We start from the raw sequence: 15216 nt of genomic DNA on the forward strand, positions 1-15216 counted from the left end.
TTAATTTCTAAAACTCAGGACATCTTTTCCTCACTCTCCTTTCTTCCTCACCCCTCTCCCTCACCTGCTCTAAAGCCTCCATTGGCTCCCTCTCTCTCCTGCCCTCCTACTCTCCTCTTTCTCTTCCACAATACGTGATGACATTTCTAGACAACTCCACTCTATGAAAGACTCATCCAAACAGGTGTTCACCTGCTCCTCCAGAACTATCAAGGACAACATTTCCTCCCTTGCTCCAGCTTTGGCCAATATCAGCAATCACTCCTTTGCCGCTAGATCCTTCCCCTCAATCTAAAAGCACTCCTTTGTGCACCCTCTCCTTAAAAAGCCTTCTACCAACCCTTCCTATCTGTAAAACGCCTGCCCTATCCCCATTACCCCATTCCTGATCAAACTCTTGGAGAACCTACCCGTCGCCGAGTTTATCCACCTCACTGAATCTGTTGGTTGTCTCCACGACCACCAGTCTGGCTTCCGAGCTGCCAGAGGCATGGAAACTGCTCTCCTGAACACCTGTGAAGACTTGCTCTCTAATTTCAATTCCAGCTCCGATTTCGTTCTCATCCTTCCTGACCTTTCCTCTGCCTTTGATACAGTTAATCATGCCACCCTGATAAATCAGCTATGTGATTCCCTGGGCATCACAGACCTGGTTCTGGAATGGTTGACCTCCTTCCTCTCTGACTGACCTTTCCAGGTTCAACTGGGCCCTTTTCTCTCAATCATCTCACTCTCCACCAGCAGTGTCCACCAGGGCTCTATCCTGTCACCTTGGCTTTTCAACATCTACCTATACCCTCTAGCCCATTTTATCTCTACCTTCCCTCAAAACTTCCAGTGTTATGCGGATGACATGTAACTCTCCTTTAAGATTCCCTCCTCTGGCTCCTCCTCTCCCATTCCTGACTGCTTGTGTGCTATTCAGGCATGGTGCACTGCTAACGATCTCTGCCTTAATGCCAGTAAGACAGAGTTTGTACTCATCAGGACCCCTGCTCTCTCTTTCCCTCCCACTCTCTGGCCGCCCTCCTTAGGCCTCTCCCCTCACCCCATGTGAGGCAAAACACCTTGGTGTCATTTTCGACTCCTCTCTCTCCTTCTCTCCTCACATCACAGACCTTTCCAAGAAAGTCCACTATCAGCTGCACCCACTCAGATGCATTCTTCCTTTCTTCACCTTCCCCCAGAAACTCAATGTCTCCAGAGCTCTGGTGCTCTCCAGGCTGTACTACTGCAACAGCCTCTTCCTCAATCTGCCTAACTACTCCTTTCGCCGACTTCAACTAATCCAGAACACTACTGCAAGACTTATCCTTGGCCTCAAGCCCAGGGACCACATCTCTCCAGCCCTAAAATCTATCCACTGGCTCCTGGTTTCTGCAAGGATCAAGTTCAAGAACCTTTGCATTATCCACAAGGCTTTCTGGGGCCTATCTCCCTAGCTCCCTAAATACCGGCCACCTAGAGCCCTTTGGCCATCTAGCTCTAACTATCTTCAGATCATGGCTTTTCCAAGCAGGGTGTGGGGGGTGAATATCTCTCCTCCACAGGTGTGTAACTCTATTTCGCCGTTTTGCCGTTTTACGTGTTCCGTGTTTTTAACTTTGTTTTAACTTTGCTTTTAGATATAATTCTTCAGAATCTGCAAATACTAGTTTAATTACCTACAACACAAGAGATCCGCTCTGCAATTTACGTTAGTTATTGTAATTGTGTGCAGCCTTTAGTTTGCTTTTGTTTGCCTAATGTGCTAGTCTGACCAGAGCTCAGCCATCTTGCACGAACTGACTGGGAAAGTAAACTACATTTCCCAGCAGTCTCGTAGTCCTTTGCACCTATTTCACCTTTAACCAGGCGCGAAGAAGACAAGCCGGTCTGTGCCAGTCCGTGGCTGGGCGTGTCGGCGTCTTGGGGTAAATTTTAAGCTTTTGTTGTTATGGGAATACTGGAAATCCTAGTGGCCACAGAGGATGCTAGAAATACCCTCAACACAGCGGGGCCAGCATCCCCCATTATTATTGAAGCAGGCTCACCCCCTGCACTCCCCAACACCACCGCCACTAATCCACCTTGCCTGCAAGATCTCTTCCTGCATGATACTGCCTCCTGCGCCCTAGATCCGATTACATCTTGTATATCTCCTATGAAACAGCATGTAGAATCTTCCATTACTTCAATTAGCAACAATGGAGGGGATCACACCATCACCCATCCCGTTGGCTCCTTGAATTGTATGCTGCTCAATACCAGACCTCTAGTCAGGCATGCCCATGAAGTATCCACTTACATTGATGACAACAAATTCGATGTCTGTGCGTTTACTGAAACATGGGGCACTGCCACGTCAGGACCCTCACTACACCTTGCCATTCCAGAAGGGTACTGTATGATTAGACAGGATAGAGAGTCAGGGAGGGGAGGTGGGGTAGCCTGCATCTTAAGGAAATCTTTACTAGCTTGGAAAATCAAGGGACACCTGATGGAAGGAATAGATTTTCTTCACATAAAAATAGGGATGAACTCTAAAACTACAGTGAATTTTGTCCTAATTTATCGTCCAGCTTCATGTTTAGGCAAATTCGGTACTGAACTTGCAAGCTATCGTCTTCCGTTATTGAAACCCAATTCCCGCTTTATAGTGCTTGGTGATTTCAATTACTGGCTGGGTCATCCAGATGATCAGACCACTTCTGAACTAGCGCAATCTTTCACAGATCTGGGCTTTACACAGATAGTCCAAGCCCCTACCCATAACCTGGGACATACCCTGGATTGGGTAGCAGCCATCAATAGTCCTTATCATGACGTATCGGTATCACCCTGACGTTGGTCGGACCATGATGCTGTTAATTTTTCGATTACTATACGTTTCGTCACTAATTTCCAGTCAGTCCGCTCGGAAGCGATCTCATATCGCAATACTAAATCCCTAACTCTGGACAAAATAGAAGCTCTCACAACTCAGACCCTGCATATTCTGGACACAGATGATACTGATGTTCTCGTGAAGAAAATTAGCTCTAACCTGAAATTAGTGGCTGATTCTCTTGCACCTATTAAAAATAAAAAGAAACCGTCAGAAAAGAAAATAACTAATCCTTTGTTCTCCCCCCGAACTCCAAACCTGGACGCCAGAATCCTACAGGCAACCTCTAATTCTAGGGAACTATTTAAAATCCTGAAAGAACAAGAGGTTGTCCCAGAACCTGCAGCATCTTCCATCACTAAAAATGACGATTGGTGTCTGGATATCCAGAATGCCATGGGAAATAAACTGGATGGTATTCGAGAATCCATGGCCATACAAAATAGTGCATTTGACACTCAGGGCACTCACCTAGTAGGCAATTCCTTTATTAGGGATCCATATATCTCCACCTTTGACTTCGTACCCATATCTGAGGAGGAGTTAGCATCCATTATCAATAAACTGAAAGCCACTAACTACACAGGGGACACATGTGCATCTACTATTATCAAAACATGCCCCCTGACTCTGGTACAGGCCATATGCAAATTCGTCAATGCCTCACTCCGGAATTGTACAGTTCCAGATGATATGAAGCAAGGTTGCGTTACTCTATTATTAAAAAAAAAAACAACTTGGATCAGAACGTACCCACTAACTATAGGCCGATAACCAATACTCCTTTTTTATTAAAGATATTGGATTGGTTGCTTATATCCAAATGGCTCAACACCTTAACTCCTACCCTATCCTCAACCCTTTCCAGTCAGGGTTCAGACAAGGCTTTGGCACTGAGACCTCCCTACTGGACCTTAAGTCTCAACTGCTCCAGAGATTAGATACTCAGAAGATCTCTCTCCCAATCTCTTTGGACCAATCGGCAGCGTTTGACCTTGTCGATCACGCCATACTGGCAGACAGGCTCATGTCGGTAGCTAATTGTTCGCGGGCCACCACTAATTGGCTGCTCTCCTTCGTATCCAACAGATCCAGTAGGGTATGTGCCAACAATGCAAAAGCACTGGCAATTCAGATACTTTTTGGAGTGCCACAAGGAGCTAGCCTGTCACTGTGCATATATAATATCTTCATGGCACCGTTCTTTGCCCACCTTGCTCAGGAGGGCATACTTTTTTCTAACTATGCTGATGACACACAATGTGTCATCCCTCTTACGGGCCAGCATGACCAGGACGAAAGAGAACTTAACCGCATATTTACCATCATTGAACAATGGATGATGCTGAACAATCTCGCACTTAACCGTGGAAAGACGGAACTTATGGTGGTGGGATCTGATAGCATTTTAGCCAAACTTGACCCAGCCTACAAATATTTTCAGCTGGGAGATGCTCAAATTCCCACTCTCCCAAAGGTAAAGATTTTGGGAGTGGTTCTGGACCAATCACTCAACATGAAGTCTTACGTGTCCAGCACTGTGTCCTCTGCCACCTATTACATTAAATTGTTGACCCATCTACGACCATTTATTTCTCAGCCTAACACAGAGTCTATTGCTCGAGCTATTATAGGATCTAAATTAGATTACTGCTGCAGTTTATTAGCAGGTTCTAGTAAAAAGACCATTAACCGTCTCAAGGTGGTTCAAAATGGAGCGGTCAGAGTGGTATCTGGACTGGCTTATAGGGCACATGTATCTGAGGCACATCGAGCACTGCACTGGGTGCCCGTGGAGTCACGAATATCGTTTAGACTCATGGTGATCACCTTTAAATGTCTCAAGGGCACTATGCACACCTACCTACAAGGGTACATAGAAATAAAATCTTGCCTTAGAAACCTTTGTTCCAATAACCAGAACCTGCTTCACCAGCCCAAATTTAAAACTAAAAGCACAATGGGCGCATTCGCCTTTGCAGCTCCGGCACTCTGGAATGCACTGCCAGATCAGCTGAGAAGCTCCGTAGACCTGAGTAACTTCAAGAAGAGTCTTAAATCCTTCCTTTTTAAATAGCAGGCTTTGAATCTCTTAGCGCTCTCTTTTCCCTGTTCTGGAGATACTTAGGGATTTCCCGGTCATTCCATGTCTTCTATCTGTTTTGTCTGCGCCCTCACTCCCATGGGTCTATGGCTGCGCAATATAAATGTAATAAAGTAAAGTAAAGTAAAGCGCCTCCCTCTGGAATGATCTCCCTGCCCCTCTCAGACTTGAGCCAGTTCTTCTTAATTTCCAGACGCTTCTCAAGACCTTCTGTTCTTGACTGGCTGCCTGGTTCCTTTAGAATCTTACAGGGCAGCAGGCCCCCCGAATCCATGTTATCCCTGCACTTGGTCTCCCCTGACCCTTCTCCCCCAACCTGAACTTGCCCTTCTGGGCCCTTCCCCCTGCAATCGCCTCGCTGGGCCTGCACCCAGTAGCCCTTCCAAACCCTTCCCTTGCACTTAGCTTGTGGACCTTCCTTCCCCTGCTTTCCCCTGGCTCTGTTCACCAGGCCTCCCCTGGCATTCACTTTTTCTCATGGACCCTTCGGCCTGAACAGCATGTTCCCCCTCCCCTCCACTTCTCCTTACTGCACTTGCATGATCCGAATGTCACTAGGCCTAGTAGAATCGTTTCTGTTTTGTCCTCCCATTTCCCCCACCCTCTTGTTGTGCCTTGAAACACTTGTGTATAAGTGCATTATAAATACCCAATTAATAAAATAAATTAAAATTCAATTTTTGTGAAACTAAAAGTTTGCAGTACATGTTGCATGGCATGTTAAAGCCCAAGTTTTCATGTATTATTGTGGATGTATTACGTAGTTTCTTTTGACATTCCTCTGCTCACCCTGCAATACAAACCAACCTGGAGGAAATGAATGTCAAGAGTGTTTGTTTTGGTTTATGAAATTGCACAATTCCTTAACATTATAGGTGCCAGGATAGCACGCATGTTCATATAAGAAAACACATACTTTGCTTTAAACAGTAAAGAATGTGAACATAACATTTCAATAGGAGTTTGCCTAAAGGGCCTTGTAGCCACTACCGAGTCATCCTCATAATTACGTGATTAGGCACACACTAGACTTAAAGCACGTTACGTTACAAGTGAGGCACTTCTCTCTAGGTGCGTCGGATGAACACCCCCCACTGCGTTCACAGGTAAGGCTATGTCGGACCCAGGAGGGGTCGTTAGTTGTGAGTGCAGGTTGCTCTCTAGTGATAACATTGTTGTATTTTGTTACTTGCAGCAGTCGAAGCAGTTGGTCGTGACAAGGCGTTTTGATTCATTTCTTCCTCTCATTGGCAATCACATGCCACTTGGTGCGCAGCCAGCTGACCAGCTGATTGTGACACGTTGAGAAACCCTGACCACCACGTGCATTCTATGTGACAGGTAGATAGAGTTTTGCAATATATTTCTTATTGTGAAACATTAGCCTCAGTTGCAGTGCATTTTATTTCCACCCAGTTACAGCACCGACATTTGTATTGTTCATTGTCAAATTCCAATCTGTTTATTTTTTCTCCCTTCTCTACTTTTCCATTGTTCTGATTGCTTTGATTTCTTGATGCCCACTGCACAATGATATTGTCTTATTGGAGCACGTGATCACTGACATTTTTGCTACATTCTTACACGTTTTAACCCTGCTATTTCAAATATCGAATATGTAATTGCAGTGGCGGGATGTAACCACTAAATGTATTTTGCGATGTTTCCACACAATACATTGTTGATGTATCTTTCTGTTATCGGCATGGGGTTGCCCTTGCTCCACTGATTGTCTGGGTTCCTGATTGTCTTCGTAATGACATGCAGAGGCTATATGCCCTGACGATGGACCACTGGTCCGAAATGCATAGGCTTTGTATCTTTTTGACATTGTCCTCAGTATAGTGGCCAAAACATAGAATCTAACATTGTTTTGCCTCAACAAGAATTTGTAGTTATGTACTATTTTCAACCTACGATCACAAGGACATCAACACCATTAGCATACATTGCTCTGGCTCTTTAGCTAGACTAAGGGTGTGCAACCTACACCGCTGGCTTTCACTAGTCAACGTCCACAATGTTGCCATTATCTTGAATGGCACATGTGGGGGCATTTTTCCAATGGGTATGTGCACCCCTCACTTTGACCAGAATAACCATTAAACAATTGAGAATACTGAACCTACCTATAGTAGTGCCCACTCACACCTACAATTTTGGCTATTAGAAAATGCCTGCTCTATAAGACCCCAGAGTCTGCGCCCCAATGGGCAGATAAGGCATGTTTGCCCTTGTTTGAACATTATCCCTATATATATATATATATATATATATATATATATATATATATATATATATATATATATATATATATATATATATAATTTGCTAAGCATGTCTGTGCAATAGGGCTTGGGCAAGTACACAGCCATCATTAACCTGAGGCTTGGCTTCACCTCTCGCTCCCTCCACTCCTAAAATGATCTGCCAGTAGAGGAACAGTTATTTACAGAAGCACACAGCAGGATACCCAGGACCCCAGCGGAGTGACAGATTTCAAAGCCAATTCATACTCCCACACAATCCCCAAGCTTGAACAAATCAGCATATATAGTTCTCTGAATAATGAACCAATACATATTTGTCAGATATAAAGATGTGTGATTATTCCTATGCTCCCAAAATGCTGTTTCATTTTATGCAAAGCAGCCCAGATATTTAATGGGTGCTCTTTGCCCCTGCCCATTTCCTAATGGGGTTTCTTGAAAGAGTACAATAGGATTGAACCAGACTTTCCATATTGGAACTTTAATGTAAGTGGTTATTTTAGCATTTGGTTTTGAAAATGTGGTTTTCTCAGTATGACTAGTCTAAAGTTCTCATTATGGCTACAATATATAATGGAAGTGATCAATGTAAATCAATATTATACAATTTTTAAATAGACCCAGTATACAATGTTATACTTATATAGCAAGAGACAGAGGCATAGTGTGTGAGAGAGAAAGTGAGAAAGAAAGAGGCAGAGAGAGAGAGAGGAGCTGAGAGGGAGAGAGCGAGGAAAGTCAGATAGGGAAAGCGCAGAGAGGCGGAGAGAGAGCTAGATCAACACATGATTTGCAGAGTAAAGCTAGTTGTTGTTATTGCTCCTAGAATATTGTGGTAGTAAATTGCCTTTTTACTCTTTCAGAATGACCTTTGTCTGTGGACATTAATCTATGCATTCCTCAACTGTTCTTCATTGTGCATGTTAGTATCTTCATCTTGCAATGCATTTGTATTTCATTTTCATATCATTTATAGAGAGCTTCAACCAACAGAAGGGCAAAACAATACACTAACAGTACAATAATAAATGAAGAATGGCAAAAGGCAGAAGATTACATTAGGCAGGAGAGGAGATGAGGTGAGTTTTTAGGCAGGAACAAAAAAGGTGAAAGGAAGGTAAAAAGTGAATAGAATATGAGGAGAGTTCCAGAATCTAGAGGCAAGAAGTGAAAAAGAACTGAAACAAGGCTGCACACATGGTGGCCTCGGCACAGACAGAAGAACAAGAGATTGAGCTTGAAGAGACCAGGGATTTGGGGGTGGGGGTTGAAGGAAATAATTAAAAAGAGGAAGGCTTTGGCAAGACCATGGAGGCCTTTAAATGTAAGACAAAGACAATGAATAAGAAGCCATTTTTCAAAGGAGGGCCAAGAAAGGGAGTGGAGTGCAGCAGAAACAGACAAATAAGGAGGGGGAGAAATGACAATGCAGACCGTGAAGTTCTAAATATAGGGAAGCAGGTCTAAATGAAAAGCAGGACGGCAGAATAGCAGTGAAAAAGGCAGGACAATGCAAATGCAGATATGAGAATTTAGGCAGCAGGAATAGGTAGAGCTGGTATGATTTTACGGATGCTAAACAGCTGATGTCGACAGTTACAGGAGTTATTAAAAATATAAGTAGAGAAAGTGAGGGGGAGTCAAAGGTAATGCCAAGATTTCATGAAGTGTCATAGAAATTAAGATATTCTGGAGGGAAAGAAGGAGAATGAAAAGGGGTAGGGTAAAGTACAAGATTAGTTTTAGAGGAGCTTTAGTGTAGGTGTCACTAGAACATCAAGTGTTGAGTAGGCAGGTAGAAAGAGAATGGAGATTATCATATAAGTTAACAAAGGATAAAAAGATATGTGAGTCATCAGCATAAATGCGATATGAGAAACCAGTTTTACTGATGATGGCAGAAAGAGGGGAAGTATAGACAGAGAAAAGAAGTGGCCCAAGGACTGAGCCCTGCAAAATGCTGAATTCCAAGGGATTGGGAGGGGAGGTGAAAAAGTGCCAGGCCAAGATGCAGAGAAAGAGCCACCAGAATGATAGAAAAAACAACAAGATAAGAACATACTGGAGAAATGCAACAATGCGAGTGTAGGGTGATATACAGTATCAAGCACTGCTGACAGATAAGAAAGAACAAGCAAAGTTGAATGTTTGGAATGATGTGCAAAAAGTAAGGTATTGGTGACATAGAGCAGGGCAGTTTCAGTAGCATGCATAGGTCTGATACTGGATTGGTGGAGAGGAAGCAATATTGAACATTATGAAGAAAATTAGAGACTTGGGAACAGACGACTCACTCTAGATGTTTTGAGAGGAAGTGAAGAAGGGAGATAGGATCATATCTAAAAGGGAGGGACAGGTGAAGTGTAGATTATTTAAGTTAAAGTGTAGGAATAATGTTAGCATGTTTCAAAGCTGAGGCGAATGCAGCAGGGGAGAGAGAGGAGTTAACATATTCAGAGAGGTATGGAATAAGAGAGGGGAAGATTTAGGGAATAAGAGGGTCATCTGGATAGTAAGTAGGATGAGTCTGATTGAGAAGAATAGAAGTTTCTAGATATGTAAGAGGATAGGAGGTGGATAAAGGATAGGCATCAACCAGGGGTAGAGAGAGCATGAAGAAGCAGAAAAGGAAGATGAGAAATGTAGAGAATAATGAAGTTTGGGGACCTTGTTAATGAAGTAGAAGGCAAGATATGATGAAGAGAGAGAAGATGAAATTGTAGAATCGGGGGATCGAGCAGACAGTAGATGACCCACTAATTGAAAAGTCATCAAGGATGAGGAGAATAGGTGTAAATAAGATCAGAAAAAATGACATATTGTAGTTGCCGTAAGAGCTATATTGTAAGTTGATAGACTGGAAGAGAAAATATCATGATAATGGATATATTTAGATGGCCTCCAAAGATGCTCAGCATGTCGAAGGGAGGTATGCAAATAGCAAATCTGTGGGGAGAGCAACAATTGGGGGGGTCTGCAGGAAAGTGTAAATGGATGAAGGGAGTACAGTGAGTCGAGGGTTGTAGTGATTGAGGAGTTGAAAGAGGCAAGAGCATCATTAGTAGGAAAAGAGGAGAAAGAAAGGGAAGTGACTGGTTAAATTTGAAAGAAAAGAGGAAGAATAACATTTCTTAACCTCACAATCGGTAAAATAGAAGGGAGGTGACAAAGAGATAAGTACAGAAGTGGCAGGGGAGGGTTTAAAAGATGAGGCAAAAAAGAGATGATCCAATGAATAGAAAGGAGAAGTAGCAATGGGAGAACAAGCAGGTACAGAAGGGAACATGATATCAAGATTAGAGTCAGAAGTGTGTGTAGGGTGAGATTGGAAGAGAGTGAGATTACATGGTTGACGACGAAGGAGCATAGTGCATACCAGAAAGGTGGAGGTGGAAGTCTCTAGGGAAGAGACATTCAGATGTAGGGGGTAATAGTGGATAGAAGATTATTGAGATCTTCACAGAAATATCCAATGTGTCTGCAATCTTGGATTTGGGCACATGAATGGAAGGACAGTTAAGGGAACTGTAATGACCCCTGGCCCACGTCTGTGCGTGAATAGCTCCGATGTAATGGATGTTTTGGAATCTTGCGTATAACACATTCAGGCTGTAACACTGAGTGTTGTGACAAAAGAAAACAAGGGCTGCATTTCTGTTGTAAGATTGCACATGATGTCCAATTCATCAAGTATGTATGTATGTATGTATTTAATTTTTGTATAGCGCCGGTAGCCCCTGGGCATCGGGGCGCTTGTACATAGAACACTGATACTGCGTGACGGACGACTCTGATGAATCTGTATTCAGTATTTGGTATAGCACATGCAGAAAATGCAACATGAAGACTTTACTAGAAAACTGCATGTGGTTTTTACTCCCTGCTATGAGTTGGAAAACAGCCTGAAAACCTAATAAAGATACCTACAGAATTTTGCTCTAGCCAATTTGTGGGGCACTGGCTTGTGGGTGACCAACAATTAATCAGTGACCAATATTTGGTCCCAAATTTCAGGTTCATACAAATATTTCTTGGAAAAAGGCGGAATCCATGAACACAATCAATTTGTTAATTTACTCCTCAAATGGGGAACCCTGCGATGCGATCATATATTGAACATTACTATGTTCAATGTACATTGGAAGTATATTTAAATTATACAACTTGATACAATCAAGAAGTGGATGGAATTACACGTATGGGGCAAAAGCCCTAAACATGCAAGTAGAGTGGCTCATGCTGGTATTTGACGTAGAAGTGGCACACCAGGAAGAGGACACATGGATATGGGTTCCCCAGTGGAGGAGAAGGCCAGCCTTCATTTCAAGGCCAAGACCACCGCCCTGGCAGCTCAGCAATGAGCAAATCCTTGCACCTTACAGGCTAGGCAAGGAGTTCATCACCTGAAAGTGTATTGGGGATGATATTGGCAGTGCAGCACTGGCTATGGGTGCCCCGCTGTACCCTCTGAAGAAGCTTCTGGTAGTTGCATACATCTGTGGCATGAGAATCTTTGGTCTGTGCCTATATATTCCTCCCCACCACTCAGACTGAAATAAACAGTCTCAAAGGTAGCTTTGCCACCACCATTGGCATTCCCAATGTGCTGGTGGCAGTGGACTGCTCACCTACTGAACACCACGCTATCCACCTGTGTTCCCATTTTCAAGCATTGACACTGAACTATGATCCTGTGGGACAGCACCCTGCTCAGGGTCATGGAGTCACCAAGACAAAGTGACTCACTTTGATCCAAATTCTCTATATCAACACCACATGTTTACATTTCAACACATTTCCATCCCTACAACCCCACAAACCATACACCTTCCATGAGGTGAAATGACAACAAGTTCAAGAACAAACACATTGCTGTTTGATGGAAACCAATTTCCATAACATTTCTGTGTATTTTTGTCACCATGACCATTTGCAATTGATCCCTAATGGTGACAGTGGATACCCAATTATGCCATTGCTGCTTTCCTCCATCCATGAGCGAAGAAGCCAGCATGATGAGGACTATGACCAATCATATGTTCAGACATGCACCCCTATCAAGTGGGCATTTGGCTCCCAAAGGAGGATTCTACATAATTCACTCACTGTCTGGGTTTGTCATCCCGTGCCGCATGCTGCAGAGCATAACTATCAGGGCAGGATGCCTGTGGCTTACCTGGGGCAGCAGAATCCAGACAATGGCCTGGTTGTTTAGTAGCAAGCGAGAACGCTAATTCTTTTTTTGGATTAGTGTGTATATTGTAATACAAGACAAGAAGTACAACATTGTGTTAAACTGCTCGCCCAGTCCTCGGGCTTCACTCAGACAGTTCTTTCTGCGTTCGTTTTACCGTCTGAGGTCCCCATTCTGCCCCACCCGGCCATCTTCCCTCTACCTACCTCCTCTTGCTCTTACCTCACTTCTACGGACGCTCTGCTGCTGATCTCCAAAGGTTCCTACCATCCTCACTAATTCACCACTGGACGCTCTGCCACTGCAACCTTCACTCCACTGCCTCTACACCCTCTCTACATAAGGCTCTTCTCCTTTCCCCTCAGGGCCTCCTCCTCAGCCTCTGCTACTCACCTCACTGCCCTGGATGCTCTGCTGCTCTTCCTCCCCTTGATTCTTACTGATTTCACCAACTGCCCTTGATCATTCCCTGCTGTAATTTCTAATCTTGAGTCGTGCAGTTCTCACCTCTCTGACGCTCTACTGCTGATCTCCAAAGGATCCTACCACCCTCACCAATTCGCCCTTGGATACTCTGCTGCTGCAACCTTCACTCCACTGCCTGGACTCCCACTCAACTGCTGTGACTCCCCATCCTTCTCCTCTAAAACCTCACCCTCCCAAGCCATCTCACCCTCCCCCTCCCCTTCACTGAACCTGCAACAGCTCCTGATACCTACTCCAATTGTGGACACTCTACTGTGTGGCCACCAGCACTTACTCTCATCCCCTTCCTGCCATGCACTCTACCTGCCTTTCCCTTCATCGGCCTCCCTCCATCTCCCCCCTCTCCCTCTCCCTCCTCCTCTTCCCCTTACTTTACCTTCTGCTCATCCTCATGTCCTCCCCTCTCATTTCCCCCCTGCCCACCACTTATCCCTTGCACAATCCCTTCTCGCTCTAATCTTATCCACCTCCCCACTGCCAATCCCTCCAGTATCCTCAACATTGCCCTCTGGAATGGCCGATCCATCTGCAACAAATCCACAGCGGCCCTTGATCTGTTCTTCCAACTCAACCTTCACTTCTTTTGCATCACCGAGACTTGGATCCCCCCTTCAATTCCACTTTTCCTGCATCTCTCTCCACCCAATCTTCCTCCTTCTTTCATGTCCCACGCCCCTCAGCTCGCGCAGGCTACGTCGGTCTCATTTTTCACCCTAGACGTCTTTCCTCATCTCCTTCCTTATCTCTCCCTACCTTCCCCTCCTTTGAATTTCTGTTCAAATCCTTCACTTACCCTCACGCGATATCATGCTTAATCATTTACAGACCCCCTTGCCCCCTCTCTTCCTTCTATGAAGACCTGGACCATCTTCTCTCTCTCATGTCTCCCTCCCCTACTCCTCTCTCTGTCCTCAGCGACTTCAACCTCCCTCTCTCAACCTCATCTCATTCTTCCCCTCTTCTCTCCTTACTCGACTCCTACCTCCTCTGTCCCCTTCCAAACCCCCCACCCACTCCTGTGGCTCCACTTTCGATCTCATCTTTCTCTCAGTTTACTCTTACTCCCCCGTATCGTCTCTTCCCAACTATCTCCCCGACCACGCCTTACTCTCCTTCTCTCTTACTCCTCCTCCCTCCTCATTGTCCTCCCCCTCTCCCACCTCTCCATCCTTCTCTGCTGCGATTTCCGCAACTTCAACCCTTCTCTCTTCCTTAACTCCTGTTCCTTCTCCCTTCCCCCTCTCCCTGACTTCTCATCCCTCTCGGCCGATGATGCCCTCTCCTCACTGTCCTCCTCTATATCCTCCAGTCTAGACCAGCTCTATCCTCTTACTTCCTTCTCACCCTCTCACAAACCTTCCCAAGACTGGCTCTCCTCTCACCTTCTGTCCATGCATCGCCTCCTCCGTCGCCTCGAACGATGCTGGCTCAAATCCCCTTCTCTGACTAACCAATCCTCTTACTTCTCATATCACTCTCTCTATGACTCTTGCCTCACATCTGCCTAGAGCACCTACTATTCTAACCTCCTCCACTCACAAGCTTCTCACCCTGCCGTATCTTCCAGACCCTCTCTCCCCTTCTTTCCCCTCCTACTTCTGACCCTTCCACAAACTTACCCCTCTCTCCCTCTGACTTTGCCTACTTCTTCTCATCCAAAATTCTCTCTCTTCACCAAAACATCCTCTCCTGTCCTCTCCTTCCTTCTCCCCTCCTTCCCTCTCCTCCTCCTCCACCTCTGCTAACATGTCCACCTTCTCCCCTATCACCCCAGCCTGCGCTTCCCGTCTCCTGTCCAAAACTCACCCTACTGCTACCCCCTCTGATCCCATCCCCACATCCCTCATCCCCAAAGTCTACCCTCTCCTCATCCCCTAGCTAACCACCTTCTTTAACATCTGTCTCTCCTCTGCTACCTTTCCTTCAGCTTTCAAACTCACTACCATCATCCCTATCCTGAAGAAACCTTCTGCTAGCCCTCTTCTTGCCTCCAACTTCAGACCAATCTCCCTTCTCCCCTACACCTCAAAGCTCCTCGAGCGCCTAGCCTACTCTCAACTCTCAGCTTTCGTCTCCTCTCACTCCCCCCTCCTCTCAGGCTGGTTTCCGCCCTAAACACTCCACTGAGACTCCTCTCTTATGTACTCAATTCTCTCCTGACTGCTCGCTACGCTAAGCAATCCTCAATTTTCATCCTCTTTGACCTCTCTGCAGCCTTTGACACCTTTGATCACCCCTTACTTCTTAGCACTCTGTCCTCCTTCGGCTTCAAAGGTTCTGTCTTTTCCTGGCTCTC

The sequence above is a fragment of the Ambystoma mexicanum genome, chromosome 6p, assembly GCF_040938575.1.
Source record: "Ambystoma mexicanum isolate Mex_15411 chromosome 6p, UKY_AmexF1_1, whole genome shotgun sequence".
NCBI lineage: Eukaryota > Metazoa > Chordata > Amphibia > Caudata > Ambystomatidae > Ambystoma > Ambystoma mexicanum.